Raw genomic sequence first — 13002 nt, forward strand, 5'->3', positions numbered from 1 at the left:
AGATGATTTCACGTTGTCAGTTAATTCACTGTCAGACTTCCCTCCTATTAGTACCTACCTAGCTCAGTTTTAAGCTGTCAACTCATTGAAGTGATGAAACATGTAGGTTCATTGCAGGGATGAAACATTTCATACATTTAAAAAATTCCACAAACACTCCTAGGAATCTAATCTGTCCTGATTTATAGAAACTTATTTCTTAAACACTAATAAGTACCATTTTTAATTAATTGCTTTCTACAATGTATTATTTCTTCATGTTCTTTTCATTTAAATGCCAAATGTTTCATAATTCTGTCTCATTTATATGGAGGACATACTCTATTAATCACTTCAATTTAACTTGCAGAGGTTCCACAATATTAAGATCACTGTTTATCTGATCAATTTACCAAACCACTAACTGCCATTTAAAGTCTAAAAAGGGAATGGAAATACATTTGATTATTAAGGGTGTCTCCAATATTTCCATAACACTCAGTGGAATTTTTAAGAGAAAATTCCGATAGGACTGAAGAAAAGAGGAAGCAGAATTGGAGAAGACATAGAATCTAGCAAAAAGAAATTATGTTACCCAATACCAATAATCTATGCAATATTATTTTTCTACATTATAATGAAATAGGCATGGAACTTCTGGAATGATGTGCATGTGTCTAACATAGCAAGTTTGCCCTCTTTATCTAGATGTTACAGCATATATTTATAAGACTATCTGCCAGCCAAAGACCTTTTGTTGCAATGAGTTTGAACCATTGTGATTACTGCTATCTAAAATCCAAAGCAAGCTGTTCTCTAATATTTTTCCCTTTCATCTGTTTGGATGCTACTTCTCAAGTGTAATTTAGACAGGCAGATGTGCAATCTGGGAATCCATCCCAATTAATTTTATTTACTTCCATTTTAAAGAAAGAGAAGCATTCAATATTGTCTTCAGAAAAAAAAATTCAGTCTCTGCAAGTGTTCTGCTCAATCTGTGCTTATGTTTATTCTCTGATCACAACATGGAAGAGATGGGTCTTAAGGCATTGACATTGGATTTTTGTTTCCTCACCCTTTCTCACATCAGAGAGTGCTGCTCTGTGGCTGCTATCTTCATGCTTCCTTCAGAATAAATCTCTTTAGTTATGAGTGTGAATCTCTGGATGATAGCAAAGGGCCAAAGGAAAACTACATAAGTTTCTATAACATATTCCTTTGGCTGGCTTAATTGTGAAGACAGTCACAACAACTTCATAACTGACTTAATAAAAACTTTAAGGCTCTTTACCAAAGAAATGCAACAGGATATCTAGAATGATTGAATTCTGAGTAGTCCATCATGAAAATTCTAATTATGGGGGATAGTTAAGGGAAAGAATGGAGACAGATGAACTCTTTCTTACCTCTAACTTCAGATATTAATCAGGATAAAATAGGCTATGCTGTGGTAGTGACATTAACCCCTAGATCCTAGGTGCTCCAAAAGACAAATGCTCAGCTCAGAACAATGCGTATGAATCATGAGTTGGTCACAAGTAGATATGTGATATCATTTAACAGAAAGTTGGAAACTTAAAGTGTAATTTTCACAGAAGGAGAAATAAACCAAATATTCGTAAATGTTAATAACCTTTATCACATTGACTACAGTATTGCCCATTAATCTACTTTTTAAAATTTTTTATTTTGATTCATTACACACAAATTGGGTACAACTGTCACTTCTCTGGTTGTACATGAAGTAGAGTCATACCATTCGCGTAATCATACATATACATAGGGTAATGATATTTGTTTTATTCTATTATCTTTCCTTCCCCCTACCCTCTCCCCACCCCTTATTTCCCTCTACACATTCCATTCTTCCTTCATTCTTCCCTTACCTCCTACCCTCAGTTATGTATCATCATCTACTCATCAGAGAAATCATTCGGCCTTTGGTTTTTTGGGGTTGGCTTATTTCACTTAGCAGGATATTCTCCAACTGCATCCATTTATCTGCAAATGCCATAATTTTATTCTTCTTTATGGTTGAATAATATCCCATTGTGTATATATATCACAGTTTCTTTATCCATTCATCTATTGAAGAGCATCTAGGTTGGTTCCACAATCTAGCTATTGTGAATTGAGCAGCTATAAATATTGGTGTAGCTGCATCACTGTAGTATACTGATTTTAAGGAGATTAGTGCTCTATCTGAAGTGTGTGTGGCTAAGATTTTCATCCACTCTGTAGGTTCTCTCTTCACATTGTTGATTATTTCCTTTGCTGAGAAAAAACTTTTTAGTTTGAATCTATACCAATTATTGATTCCTGCTTTTATTTCTTGTACTTTGGGAGTCACATTAAGGAAATCTGGTCCTAAGTCAACATGATAAAGATTTGGACCTGCTTTTTCTTCTATTATGTGTAGGGTCTGGTCTAATTCCTAGGTCATTGATTCATTTTGAGATTGAGTTTTGTGCAGGGGGAGAGATAGGGGTTTAGTTTTATTGGTGCATATGGATTTCCACTTTTCCCAGCACCATTTGTTGAAGAGACTATCTTTTCTCCATTACGTTTTTGACACCTTTGTCTAGTAAGACATAACTGTATTTGTGTGGATTTGTCTCTGTGTCCTCTATTCTGTACTTTTGGTCTGCCTATTTTGTGACATGATTGTATATTTAGAGGAGCCGAAAAATTTCACCAAAAAACTTCTAGAACTCATAAATTAATTCAGTAAAGTAGCATAATATAAAGTCAATTCTCATAAATCTAATGCATTTTTATTCATAAGTGATGAATCCTCTGCAAGAGAAATTAGAAAAATTACCCCACTCACAATAGCCTCAAAAAAAAATACAATAGTTGGGGAACAATCTAACAAAAGAGGTGAAAGACTTCTACAATGAGAACTACAAAACACTAAAGAAAACATTAGAAGATGGAAAGATCTCCCATGTTCTTGGATAGGCAGAATTAATATAGTCAAAACGGCCATACTACCAAAAGTGCTATACAATTTCAGTGCAATTCCAATTAAAATCACAATGATGTATCTCATAGAAATAGAGCAAGCAATCTTTAAATTCATTTGGAAGAATAAGAGACCCAGAATAGCTGAAGCAATACTTAGCAGGAAGAGTGAAGCAGGGTATCACAATACCAGACCTTCAACTACACCACAGAGCAATAGTAAGAAGAATGGCATGGTACTGACACCAAAATAGACACACAGATCAATGGCACAGAATAGAGAACACAGAGACAAACCCACATAAGTACAGTTTTCTCATACTAGACAAAGGTGCCAAAAACATACAATGGAGAAAAGATAGCCTCTTCAACAAATGGTGCTGGGAAAACTGGAAATCCATATGCACCAAAATAAAACTAAACCGCTATCATTCACCCTGCACAAAACTCAACTCAAAATGGATCAAGGACCTAGGAATTAGACCAGAGACCCTACACATAATAGAAGAAAAAGTGGGTCTAAATCTTCATCATGTCACCTTAGAACCAGACTTCCTTAACATGACTCCCAAAACACAAGAAATAAAAGTAAGAATCAATAATTGGGACAGATTCAAGCTACAAAACTTTTCCTCAGCAAAGGAAACAATCAACAATGTGAAGTTAGAGCCTACAGAGTGGGAGAATATCTTTGTCACACATACTTCAGATAGAGCACTAATCTCCAGAATCTATAAAGAACTCAAAAAACTTTACACCAAGAATACAAATAACCCAATCAACAAATGTGCTAAGGAAATGAGCAGACACTTCACAGAAGATCTACAAGCAATCAACAGATATAGGAAAAAATGTTCAACATCTCTAGTAATAAGAGAAATGCAAATCAAAATTATTCTAAGATTTCATCTCACCCCAATTAGAATGGTGATTATCAAGAATACAAGCAGCAGTATGTGTTGGCAAGGATGTGGGGGAAAAGGTACATTCACACATTGCTGGTGGGGTTGCAAATTGGTACAGCCACTCAGGAGACAGTGTGGAGATTTCTTAGAAAACTCAGAATGGAACCACCATTGGACCCAGCTATCCCACTCCTTGGTCTATATCCAAAGGACTTAAAATCAGCATACTATAGTGACAAAGCCACATCAATGTTTATAGCTGTTCAATTCACAATAATTAGATTGTGGAACCAACCTAGATGCTCTTCAATAGGTGAATGGATAAAGAAACTGTGGTATATAAACACAATGGAATATTATTCAACCATAAAGAATAATAAAATTATGTCATTTGCAGGTAAATGAATGGAGTTGGAGAAAATCATGCTAAGTGAGATAAGCCAATTCCATAAAACCAAAGAGTGAATGATTTTTCTGATAAGGGGATGATGATACATAATGGGGGATGGAGGGGAGGCAAGAATGGAGGAAGGATGGATTGTATAGAAAAAATGAGGGGTGGGCCAGGAGTTGGAGGAAAGCAAAATAACAGAATGATACAAACATCATTACCCTGTGTACATGTATGATTACACAAATGGTGCGACTCTACTTTGTGTACAACCAGAGAAACAATAGTTGTACCCCATTCATGTACAATGAATCAAAATTTAAAATGAAGAATAGCAAGAGACATTGGATTCCAGGTAACAATGAATGATCAGGGATAATAACAAAAGACAATATGATGGGGTTTGAGTGTTCTGAAATATACATCATGAGGTCAAAATTAGCTGCAGATTACATAATCAAAGTTTCAAAAAGGCTTCTGATTGCTGTGATGTTGTTCACGTGACCAAAGATGATGTATCCCTTTTAGCCAGGTAATTGATTTTTTTGTGGTAGTTGTACAGTGAGTCTGTCCAAGGGAACCTAAGGAGTCTTGGGGACTTCTTTCCCATTAAAAGTCACTTGTTCATTTGTAAGGTCTCTGGCAATCTACAATGCTGAGAGTGATTCACTGGGCAGGTGGTTATGCACAAGGTTGACCACTGCTATGCTTCTCATTGTGTACTCCCTCTTGTGACTGTTCCTTCCACGTGGACTTAAACCTCCTTCCTCATCAGCTTGTGATCTGCCCAGTGCACTGGGTACTAGTGGCTCTTTTTCTCTCTTTCTCATTCCCATGCCCATGACACCCAAGCTATGGACATCAGTGCAGAACACTTTCCTTCCTTTTTTTTTTTTTTTTAAAGAGGGGTCCATACTGTTCTGACCATGATCATCTGGGATGCTATGATTCTATTCCATCTTGATATTATCTGTTGTTTTTTCCCAATCTCACCAGTCTTGACAGTGAACGGCAGGAGAAGAAAGAGAATGAACTCCTGCCAGATGAATGTTATCATATACCCTCTGGTGATACTGATTCTTCAGACTCACAAGATGATCTCAGAAGTGTTGTCCTCCCTTCAGTTGAGCTTAGTGTCAGTCCAACTGGAAGCAGTGAGTACTCCTATCATAATCCAACTGGTCTCCCAAGTAGCCTCCAAATTCTCTACTAAGTTGATAGATGTGTTTGCAGGTCCAGGAGATCAATTTTGTTTTAGAGCAGATTAAGAGGACTGAAAATCTCCAGCTTTGCCTTCTTCCTACTACCTGTCTTGATCTCTTTGAATTTGGTCTTCACTGTGCAGGCCATAGATATGCATATAGAAGGGAGTTAGGGCAGACGGGATCATTAACACCTCACACTCACCACCACAGCCTGTCAGACTGTCTGTACAGCAAGTGTCTATCAGCATCTGTCTTTAAATGTTTTTTTTTTTTTAATCTCTCCAACAATGTTCTGGTGAATTATATGTATTGAGTCTACCCTCCACTCTTCTCTGGACAGGCACATGTACTAGCAAGTCGTTTACCCAGTTACTTAATGGCCTTATGTTTCCTGGGTCCCAGCTCAAATTCTCTGTTTCCTCTGAGATGACTTTCCTCCAATTAAACAACCTAGTTCACTTTCCTCCATACATCACTTGGCAACACTGATGGTTTTTTTCCCCATCTGAGTTTATAGTTCCCACTATGCATCTAGTCTCAGATTTCTCTTCTCATGTAAAATGTCAACACCAGTGTGCATGACAAGGCCCTTCCTCAGTATCTGGGCCAATAGAACACTTCTCGTCTTCACAAATTCCAGAAATGTCCACTTGTTGAACAAGGACTTTAAGGAATGGCAGCTTCATGGAATATGTAGAGACAAAGTTCAATTCTCCCGTCTACCAATTTAAGATAGTGTTGAAGATTTCATAAGAAATAAACCTTTGGAATTCAGAGTATTCTTTCCTCAGTAAACCAGTTTGGAGGAAAAACAAAACTCTGATGTGTTTCACTATGTCTGAGTGTATTATTGAGAAATTAGCCATCAGAAATTTTGTTCCCCAGTCCTTTATTTGGTACCATTTTGTAATGAAAACATCATATTTCCTGAACCCAGTTCTGCTTAGATGCAATGATATAGTTTTTTTTTTTTCTTAGATTCACAGAAATTCACCAGGTTATACTGAAATCTTCATTTACTTGCATCTGGTGTGCACAATGTCCAGTGAGTGCCAAGTGAGTACTCTATACATTGTAGACCATTACATTCTCCACAGATCCTTTCATGGTGGTATCTTTTTGTTTGAGCTGAGACATTGAAACTCAGCGAGGACCCTAAACCTGCCCAAGAATCCACAACTGGTGTGTGGTGGGAACATGGGCCCAATGTCTGCCTCACTCCAAAGTTAAGGTGGGCCTACTGTTCTGATTTCTGACCTGTTAAAGATTAACAACTTTTATTCATTATTTTTTGCAAAGAATTATTATGAAATAATTTTAAACTTAAGCATGAACTTTACCAGTCAGATACAAAGAGGTCTATGACCCATGACACAGACTCCAAAACACTATAGTGTGAGTGCACTTTGTCCATGAACAGGGCCAGCACCTCATTGAATGCTTTCAGGAGGAACTGCAGATTTGTGAGGGTTTCTATGGAAAATCTATCCTGAGCTGGAAGGGCTTTGACTCAACACTTGCACCCAGGCTTTCTGCTCTATCTCAGGCTCCCAGGGAGGCCTTGAATTCGACTGTCTTGGAATCTTTTTAAAAAATGGATTCTGTGTCTCAGAAACACCCACAGGGAGGACTGGGTTCGATGAGGATTAGAAATGTGAAGACATGTCTCAGAAGATGTGCATGATATGACACTTCCTTGCCAGGACATTAATAAGCCAGGAGAGGATACATTTGCTGTTATGGATGGGGTGAGAAGAATGAAAAGACCATCTTCATTGTATGGGGATCCACCCTATGCATGTTCACTGACACTCACATGTAAAAGTGTGTACAAATCATAGCCACAACCCCAGCAGTGTTGCCACAGTGTCAGCTCAGTCCCATCCTCTCTCTGCACAAAAAGCACCAGGAGAAAGAGCATAAATACAACCAAAGCTCTCTCTTGAACTTTTATTGAGGACTTCCCCCTGTTCAATCCATAGCATGTTAGTACTTCAGGAGTTTGACACATACCTTCTCTGTCTCCCAGGAATGCAGAGTATCTGCTAAGGTTAGTCTTGTTAAATATGTGCAGGGAGGAAGAGAGGCAAAATTCAAGCCACAGAAAATGTGACACGACACTCACCTTGATTTAAAATATCTATGGCAGAGGGCGTGAATGAAGAGAAGAGCTTTGTAGTCCTTCATGGGAGGGCACAGAGGGTGATTCCTTGGAGAATAGATGCCACCCTTGAGACAAAACTGCCTGCAAGGTCCAATGTCTCAGTATGCCATATGTTAAAGGGAATGTCCTTATGGGAGGACAAACACCCAAGGGCCTTGGGAACTTTTATTAGACAGTGCATGACAGTGGACCAGAAATTTGGAGAGAATTTGTCAACATTAAAGATTGAGAAATCAAAGGGAGCTGGGATCCAGCTTCCAATATTTAAAGAACCTGGGGAGAGGAGAATAAAGTTGTTTAGTGGCATCATGGGTATATACAAGGAAAACATGTAAAGGAAGAGTTCAGGATATCAGAGGTTGGCCATATATAAGGAAGTTTCCTGATATTCAGAGTTGTCAAATGATGATTGGTTGTAAATAACTTGCTTCACAGGACATTTGAGAAGAAACTGCATGATGTGCCAAGAGTCATTGAAGACAGTCTTGTGTCAGTGTTCCATTTCAATTCTTGCAACACTAAGATCCTTTTATCTGAGCTTGTCAAGTTTTTGAATGAGCAGATGTATTGGTTCAAGATGTTTACCCTTCATCCCAATATTATTTGTCTCTAAATCTTACTATGCATCCTCAGTGACTGTGTTCAGTTTTTTGTTGCTGTGACCCAAATTTCTATGAAGGACAATTTAGAGAGCAGCTAAATTTATTTTAACTCATGGTTTCAGGGGTTCAGATGATGGTGACACATGACCCAACTCCACTGCTCTGGGTCCAAAGTGAGGCAGAATATCAAGGTGGGAGGGTGTGGTGGAAGAATGCTGTTCACCTATGGCAGCTGGAAAGAAGAGAGAAAGAGGATGCTGGACGACATTATTGTCTTTTCTGGAGTCAGGGAAGGGTCATTCTAATTTCAGGGAAGGATTTGTGTAAAGGAGTAAAGAGAAGTGATGAAGGGTACGTCAGAGGACCTAGTTATTAGGACTACAAAGGCAAGGTAAGGAGTTAGAATTATGTAGTGGACAATTGAAAAAGTTATTCCAAGGAAAATAAAAATGTAAGAAGAGGAGATTGAGCTAGAAGACTAATGCCTGTCAACCCAGCTAATTGGTAGACTGAGGCAGGAGGGTGGCCTGAACCTATGAGTTTGAGGCCAACCTGGGCAACAGAATGAAATCCTGGCTGAAAAAACAAGCAAACAAGCAAAAAAAAAAAAAAATCCTAGTGAGACTATTGATATTTCAGGGACCTCACAATTAGGGAAGGCAGTGAGGAAGAGAGTGGATGCATCTAGGCACCAGGGATGAAAGTTGGATATGCTGTGATATCAGGAAGAAGAAGATCAGGTTTATAGAAGATAGTTTAAGAAAACTGAGAATGAGGAAAGAAAGAGGAGAAGAAAATTTTGGACCCACAGCAGTGTGCAGCAGGCCTTGCTGACCCAGACCCTTCCTGAGCCTGTGAGGATTAGCATGAGGATGCTGGGAGCCTTTTCTTAGCTCATGTTCCCAGGACATGCATTCTTCTCTGTCTGGAAACACCAATATCTTCATTAGGGAGAACTGAGCAGACCTTTCTAAACAGATGCTGAAAACATAAGGATTATGCACCTGTTATCTCTTTAAAGAACCATATGTTGAGAATCTCCAGCACTTCTGACCCCTGTAGTTACAATAAGGGACAGGCCCCCCTGCTACCTTGCTAACAGAAGGTAACACCCCCCAGATGCCAATAGACTCTACAGGTGTATGTATGGGTGGCCCATAGACAACAAGGAATTCACAGGCTTTCAAAACCATGAAAAGTTCCCCTAACTTGGAATGTGTTATCAGTTATTCAACTCCTCATTTCATGGTATCCCAAAGCCTGTGATCCCTGTGAATAGAAGTCAATAACCATTCTTTTCTTTCCTTGCTCTGGAGCCTCTGTAGCTTGTTCTCTCTGGCCTCTTCAAACTCTTCTGTACAAAGGAGGATGACTTCAGGAATGTTTTTGTCTTACCACTTGCCATCTAAGCATCACCAGACATACACAGGAAATTTGACATTTCCTTCAGATACCTGATGTCTGTCTCTGTGTCTGGGTCATGAGATGATTTCACTGTCAGGTGGGGACATCAGAAATAAATGTTCTGAAAGTTCTTATAAAAGGGAAACAGGGATTGGTACTGAAACCACTTCCTCTTTCTGTTCCTACCCAGGAGGCCTGTCCTCAAGGAACTTTGAGTGGAGAGTTGAGCCCCAACATGCCAGAGGTGCGAGCATCACATGCACATGTGGAGGCAAGAGCCAAAGGAAAACCTGCCTGGGAACACACAGCTGGGTCCACCCTTTGATTATGGTGACAGTGAACTCAGGTTGAGCCTTTCCTAGACCAACTACAGCTTTGCAGCCAATATTGATTCTGGAAAACAAGGGATGCTCTTCCAAGGTAGGGAAGGAAAAGGGAATAGGAAGCCTGAAACCAGGTGTTGGCTGTCAGGGTGTTGTGGGTGGAGGAGACAACGGGCCTCTCCATGTTCTCTCTGGGTCAGACTGAATTTGGAGATTCTCTGATATGATGAGGTGAGCAGGATTGGGTTCAGTATCAGACCTGCTCTCAGGTCCTGGACTCTCCTTGGCCAGGTGGATTTTTGAAATGGTTTACATCTCAATTCTCTTATCTCAGAGACCTGATAAATGATATCTACATTTATACATTCATGGTATCACTAATTCAAATAATTTTAATAGTGACAATTCAGTAAATAAATTTTCCAATAAAAGTGCATATAATATCAAGTCCTTAGGACTTTCTGGTGATATAAAACAAAATGATTTCTAGAAATTTTTTCATCTGATATAAAGTAGTTTTTCAAAAGCAGTATAAATCCTGGGCCCACAACTCTTGTTTCCTAACATATCCAGCTCATTTTTCTCCTTTTCTCTTCTTTTGGAAACCTTCATACAGAGAGTGCACAAATTGGTCTCCCTGATGATTCTGCACTAAATCCATTCTGTCTGTCTCGCTGTCTCCATGGCCATGTCCTTAGTGTCCTCATAAGGATCAACTTTGCTCAGATGTGAAGACTAATTTTTTAGCCCCTCAAGCCCACATCATCTGGGTCATATTCATCAAATCAAGAAAGCAGTCTTGGACAAAGTAGTCCAGGAATGCAATAAAGTCTAGGAAGACTCTTTGTCACTCTCAATATCACCTCCTGGATCCTCTTCACATAAGGTGGTGCCCTCATCTGAGAGTTGAGGAGACCCTCATTGCAGGAGGAGGCAAGGATCATGCCAGATAAGGAGCGCCTTCCTCACACAATGATGCTCAGTTAGCATCAGGGGTGCATTGTTTCTGACACACGCATGATAACATAGTGGTGAACACTTTTTCATCCCACTGGCTTTCTGCTTCACCATGGTTTCCCACAATCTCTCCCAAGACTCAGCATGTGACTCATTTTTCTCTCTCCTGTAAAATTTGAACAGATGTCAGAGCAGGAAACCAGCTCCCATCAAGCTTTTGTGAGTAAGGATAGTTTAAAACCTCTGTCTAGTCTCACACACCTTCACACTGTTTTCTTGCTGCTGTCTAATAGTGTATCTGCTTTTCATGACATCTCTCTCATTCTCATATTTCTAATGTGTTTCTATTTTCAAGTGACTGGAATATTATATAATATCTCTTCCATACCCCTATATAACAATATGTTTGTTCAGACAAATATGAGTACCCCACTATGTAAGCATCACATATTATGCCTACATGGTGGGTAATATATATAAAGGGTATATAAGAAATAAATATTCTTATGCAAGTTTTGTGAAATTCATAGTTTTACTTTTTTTTCACTAGTACTGGTCTCCTCCTATTTTTATTTTGCTTGATTATTTATTTTCTCCATCCTGCCCATAGTGCAAACTATACCCAGTATGATTTCCCTGTCTTTGCCTTATAAATCTGGGAGCTATTGGTATTTAACAATCCTATTTTACTTGAATACTTTTATAAAATTGGAGGACTTGTGCCTCCTGGCAAGCTTATAATCATTGGATATGTTGAAAGCAACAATAAAAATAAAAATATCCAGGTCTTCCTAGACTGTATCACATTCCTGATAACTTTGTTCAAGATTGCTTTCTTGATTTGGTGAACTCCTTGCATAGAAGAGTTACTACAATAAGGTCATAGATAATGGATCCTGTTGTATATGGTTTTATTTTCAGAGCTGAACTTGGATGCTTGCCTTGGAAAAAAGAACCCACCCAAGCTGGAGTGTGATGCTCTTGAAGGTTCAGCTACTAACAAACATGGGTCCCTGCCAGGATCTTTAATCTGCATTCTTGTTTGTACTTGGGTCTCTGCTTTATGTCCTGATATACTGTGTAACAGTCACAGGGAAGCTCAGTCAGAATGGGGTCCTATGTCTATGAAGGGACACATGCTACCCTCCCTGATACCACACACTTCTTAGGGTTTGTTTTTATTTTTTCCTTCTTTTCCAGATTCCTTGACTCCACTGCCTCTTTATTCTGGAAGCATGACCTTCATAAGTCACTGGCACATTGCTCTGTCTCTCGGGCCTGCCTTAAGAAACAAGACTGAGTTTCTGAACTGTTCTCTTGGACATGCAAATGAAAAGTGTTAAAATTGATGAGAAAGAGCAATGATTACAAATACTTAATTGCAAACTGGGTTCTCAGTAGGAGACATATTCTGGCTTGGAGGCATATCTGTCTTCAGCTCCACATGCACAGCCCTGAGGCAATGGACATGGGTTTTCCAGGACTCAGTGTCTACAGATCATGGGCTCATTTAAGCTGAAATTAACTAGAGGACATTGGATGGTACTGAAAATGGATATCAATCTAATAACAGACCACAGAGCAGTGCTTCAAACAGTTCAGTTCCTGGGCTCCTTAGGCTCTGGGTTCTCTGTTTTAACTGTTTCCACTTCTACATATCCAGTTAAGAGTCTAACATGCAACTTTACTGAATCTTGAAATCTGAGAATATCAGAAAGCATTTTTATTGACTAACTTGACAAAAGTAGTTGGGAACCAGCTCTATCAAAAGCCAATATTATTGACCAGAACACAGCACATTTGTTACCTCAGACAAGTCCAAATGACAAGACAGTGATTTATGTGCAATTTTCAGATAAAGATTTACACCTACAGTGCCAACAGGGAAAGATCCAATCATGAGGGAGATGGGGTAAAAAGGAGATGATGGGAGCCAGGGGTCTATCCATTCTATCTAAATGATGCTGCCATGCAATAAGTACCTGGGGAGATGTTTATTAAGATGAATGTGAGAATACACCTGAGAATCTCACGCAAATGATCTAGGATATAATTTGGTCATCAGCATTTTCAAAAGCACTCAGATAATTTTAACAATGAGAAAGAGC

The sequence above is a fragment of the Sciurus carolinensis genome, chromosome 1 (assembly GCF_902686445.1).
Source record: "Sciurus carolinensis chromosome 1, mSciCar1.2, whole genome shotgun sequence".
Classification (NCBI taxonomy): domain Eukaryota; kingdom Metazoa; phylum Chordata; class Mammalia; order Rodentia; family Sciuridae; genus Sciurus; species Sciurus carolinensis.